General features: G+C 44.6%; 1 pseudogene; it reads left to right on the forward strand.

Moving 5' to 3' along the window:
• Positions 1-144: 144 nt before the first annotated feature.
• LOC106830481 (olfactory receptor 13C7-like) lies at positions 145-1,162 on the forward strand (annotated as a pseudogene).
• The last annotated feature ends 3,997 nt before the right edge of the window (positions 1,163-5,159 follow it).

The raw sequence follows: 5,159 nt of genomic DNA on the forward strand, positions 1-5,159 counted from the left end.
CATAGAGGGAACCAAATTGTCAGAGCTGTTCTTCAGCTACTCAGAAGAGTGGGGATTTTTGCCGGGCTGCCCGGGCACTTTTGGAATCAGAGAGTGCCGAGGTTGACCTCAGATAGTTCCTGCAGGTGACAGAGCAGATGCACCATGGACAGATCCAATCAGACCTCCCCTATGGTGGGGTTCATTCTCCTGGGCCTCCCAGCCCACGCAAAGCTGGAGAAAATTTTCTTTGTGCTCATCTTGCTGATGTATCTGGTGATCCTGCTGGGCAGCAAGGTCTTCATCCTGGTGACCACCCTTGACTCCCGCCTGCACACACCCACGTACTTCTTTCTGGGGAACCTCTCTTTCCTAGACATCTGCTACATAACCTCCTCTGTCCCCCTCATACTCAAAAACTTCCTGATCCCCCAGAAAAACCATCTCCTTAGGCTGTGCTGTGCAGATGTTTCTCTTCTTTGCCATGGGAGCCACAGAGTGTGTATTCCTGAGCATGATGGCATTTGGCTGCTGCCTGGCCATTTGCAACCCCCTTAGATACTGTGGTTGTGAGCAAGGCTGCCTACATGCCATGGCTTCCAGATCCTTGGCAGCTGGTATCACCAACTCTATAGTTCAGACATCCCAGGCCATGAGGCTGCCCTTCTGTGGGGACAACATCATCAACCACTTCATCTGTGAGATCCTGGCTGTCCTGAAATTGGCCTGTGCTGTCGTCTCCATCAATGTGATGAGCATGGTTATGGACAACATGATCTTCCTTGCAATCCCAGTCCTTTTCATTTTGTCTCCTATGTGTTCATCATTGCTACCATCCTGAGGATCCCCTCAGCTGAGGGGAAGAAAAAGGCCTTCTCCACCTGCTCTGCCCACCTCAAAGTGTGGTCATCTTCTATGGGATCATCCTCTTCATGTATGGGAAGCTTAAGCCCAAGGCCCCACTGGGGGCAGACAAACAGGACATTTTAGACAAGCTCATTTCCCTGTTCTATGGAGTGGTGACCCCTATGTATCCATCATCTACAGCCTGAGGAGCAAGGATGTGAAAGCTGCTGTGAAGAAGCTGGTAAGTCAGAAACACCTAACTGAGCAACTATCACAGATTCCAAGACTGCCAGAATGCAAGACCTCTGAACGCCTCGTTGTATCCATGGGGAAATAGTAACCCAGGGAAATCCTCGGGCTGTCAGGGGGAAGAGCCTATTTATTCCAGCACTGTTGATTAGTTTGTTGGCTTCAAACAGAACTACACTGTATCATATCATAGCTGTATTTTGCTGCCAAAATCCAGAATCCTCTGATTCCGGAATTTGATGGCTATCCATAAAGAGTTATAGATGTTGTCAAAAGAGACAAACAAACCAACAAAAATGTTAGTGGCCCTGAGGCCTTAGAGTATCTTGTTTTTGCCTGTGTAGAATTGCTGCTTGCTCTGTTATGCTTTGGTCTCATCCCAGAGATGTTTGCTCTACCTGATGTAGGGATAAATTGGAAAATGTCATCTGCTTCAACACAGAATAGTGACCGTTAGCACCGTGGCAGGACTTCCGCTCAAATCTTAGCACTAGAAATAGTGGGACTTATCTTGAGCAGCTTCTCTGTTTCGATCTAACGGACACTAAGAATCTCTCATCATTTATCGCATTCTCCTCTTTATTGTCACTGCAGGGAAGCACAGAGGCAAACATCCCAGGCCACTACAGTAGTCATAGAGTGCTGCACGGCTGGGTGCCTGCAGCTCTCAAGCTTTTGTCCATGCAACCTACCTGGCAGATGGATATCAGTTACACCCAGCACACACTCCAGGAATATGCCACATGGTGGTGAAACCCCAAAAAGATTGTGAGTAAGCAAATGCAAAAGTTATTCTCAAGCCCAGAACTAACAAGAGACAGAGGTAACAGATACTCTCTCCCACCTGTGGCTCAGGCAAGATTGGACACAGGGCCGGGGTAGCTCCCAGAGCTCTAAGTCTGTGACTTTCTCCTACACTCAGGGGATGTTTTGAAACAGGAGTGAGACTTACTGTATTACAGCGATGACTTTTAATCCACTTTGTATTTATAAAAGTCAATTGTTACCAGACTTTGGTCCTTTAACAGGGTTAGTCTGTGCAGAGTGTTTTCTCTCCTCCCTCTCCCTTCCTCACTCCCACATTAGATCAGCTCCCTCCCTGACTGGTTGATAGTTGCCTCTGAAGTTGTATTCATTTTCTATTGCTACCTAACAAATCACCACAATTCAGCCACTTAAAACAATGCCCATTTATTAGCCCACAATTCTCTAGCTCAGAAACTCAGCACGGCGTGCCTTGACTCTTTCCTCAGGATGTCAATCAGCCAAAATCAAGATGTCAGCAGGAGTGAGTGCTCGTCTGGAGGCTCTGAGGAAAAACCCACTTTCAAACTCATTCATCCCGGCAAAGTTCACTTCCTTACAGCTATGGGACTGAGGTCTCCATTTCCTTGCTACATGACCCCCTCCATCTTCAAGCCAGTAATGGTGAATCAAATCCTTTTAGTGCTTTGAATCTCTGACGTCCTCCCCTTGTGTGACTAGCTAGAGAAAAACTCTTTGCTTTTAAAGGATTCCTGATTATGTTAGGGCTGCCTGGATAACCTCCTTCTCTTAAGGCCAACTATGTCATATAACATGACCCTATCACAGGAGTAAAATCCACCATTTTTACAGTCCTGGGGATTATGCAAGGTGTGTATACCAAAGGGAGAGAAATCTTGGGGACATCTTAGAATCCTTCCTACCACAGCTGTAACCCCTGCATGTCTGGGCTAACCTTGTAAGCAGGCCTCCATGACATGAAATAAGACCTGGGGCAGAGAGGCAGAAAGATAGATGGTATACTTTTGAGGTGGGACACTGTTAGCTCAAGGTGAGTTTACCTTGCATAAACTGTCCACATAACTGTGACTGAAAGCAGAGATGGACTGAGAGATTATGAAGTAAGATACCATAACATTTTCTAATTATGGGTAGATCCATAGAGCCAAGCTCATGTCACATCCTAAAAATGTCATAAAGCTTTCCCTGTCCACATTCTCTTCTAAAGCAAACTGTCCTGCCTTTAGCCACATTCAGTAATCCTGCAGGCCATGGTTCGTTGGACCAGAGCAACTGATCCTTGACTGGTTAATCCATAGATCTGAAGGTAATATATCTGACTGAAGCAAATGGATGAGCTAGGCTAATTAGACTTGTCTTTGGGGAATTCGGAATTGGCAAACAGGGAGACTAAATCAGTTTAGTGAGACCCAAATCAGAAAGGATCCATTAAAGAATCCATGAGATAGGATTGAAGTTATGGGCATGGAGTGGGAAGCAAAGCTATGAGTTAGCAGATGAAGCCCATTAGAAGAGAGAAAATAAACAGATGTAGAAAGTTCTGTCTCATTAACTGAGGAGATTCAGAAGGTGAACCCATGAACTCTGCTTGAGTTTCCTGGAGCTTCCTGCTATCAAGAACACTCTCCATGTCTACAGTCCTTTAGCCTTACTCTGCTAAGAATCCTTCTCTTTGATTTATATGATTCAGCTAATTGCTCCAATTGCATCTTTATCTAGAACCACCACAGCAATAAAACTTTCCTTAACCCAGCTTAAGTGGGTCTTGGTTTCTTATAACCAAAAGAAAAAACTAGGCTAGGTCAGGGCAAGACTTCATCGAGAGGGAGTTGTTCCTGACCATTCTTGGCCCTAGGTTCAGAAACTATCAGGCTTCTTGGTGGATCCCAGTGGGGAGACTAGAGCTGAACCTGTTTGGTCCCAATGAAGGCAGGCGCAGTATTCCCTTGACGGTTAACTCAGGGGACCCTGAGTATTATAAGGAGGGGAACCTAAGTATTATAAGGAGGAGGAAAAGAGAATGGGGGTACATCCCAAACTAAATTACTACAACAGCTGCTTCTATCCCTCTCACAATATGGCAGAGTAGCTGTTGAAAGAAGGTAGACTTGAGATAGGTTTGGCCTCCATCAGACCACCAAGGCCACCATAGACTAGGCTGACTCATTTGCCCTTCTTTGTTCCAGGAGAGGAAGTCCTATCCTAGACTACACAACCAAGACACTTGCCTTTCATTTCTTGCTCTAGCATTATATACTAGTGCTATGACCTTGGTGACTTCCTTCACCTAGCGGGGTCTCAGTTGCTTCATCTGTAAACTGGGAGTAAATGTCCTTGTCCTTCTAGCAAGAAGATCTGTTTGGAAGCTTCTTGATAAAGGGTTACACTGTGAAAATGAAAAGAATTTAAGACCCACTACCCTTCAAACTGTCATTCCCCAATCCTCTGATGTGATGGGGTTCAAATATGTGTCAGAGTAATACTACTGCCTCGTAGAAATCTGAAGCAAGAACGTGGAAAGAATTGACCATGCAGAAATATGAGCTGAAACTGAGAGGACATCATACACAGACCATATTCATGTGCTCACTAGAATCATGTGGCAGCAGAAACTATAAGTCAGTAGAAACTATAACTTAATTAAAACATATGAGATGAGAAAAAGTTAAAGAAGTCAGTTAACAGAAAGAAGCAGACACGGGTAGCAACTCTGACTCAAATTAAAGGTAGAACACTAAAACAAATATCTCATTGACTAACACTGGTGAAAATTAATGCTTTTAACACTGCATCCATGTTCCCAGCATATAGCCCCCCTCTCCTCTCCTTATAAAAAGCATAGGTCTGATTTGAATTTAGGCCCAACTCGTAGAGAGGCCTCGTTTTTACAAGGTATGAGACATTTCTGTGACTGATACTAGAAAGTATAAACTCTAGTTTCAGGCATATTCAGAAGGAAAAAATGTCCAATGCTGTTTTTTCAAAACCAAATGGGTATCTTGTACACAACCATTCTAAATTGCAAAGGCCTGGGCATGTCTGAGTGCAGAAGGGAACAAAGGCAGCTGATGTTAATGCAAATGGAGGGAGCAACCTTGGGAGCAAGTGACATGGATCAAGATTAGAACTGGGGGATATGTAAAGCGAAAAATGGAGGGTCTAAAGCTCTCCTCACCCCACGATATTTACTTCTGGAGAATTAATGGTTTGGGTGGCTCCATCATAAATTCTAAGCAAATTTATTGCACTTATGTAGAACTCCTATTAGTGCAGAGTGCTGAAAGAAAGCTGGGAAGAAT

This window comes from Equus asinus, chromosome 10 (assembly GCF_041296235.1).
Source record: "Equus asinus isolate D_3611 breed Donkey chromosome 10, EquAss-T2T_v2, whole genome shotgun sequence".
Taxonomy (NCBI): Eukaryota; Metazoa; Chordata; class Mammalia; order Perissodactyla; family Equidae; genus Equus; species Equus asinus.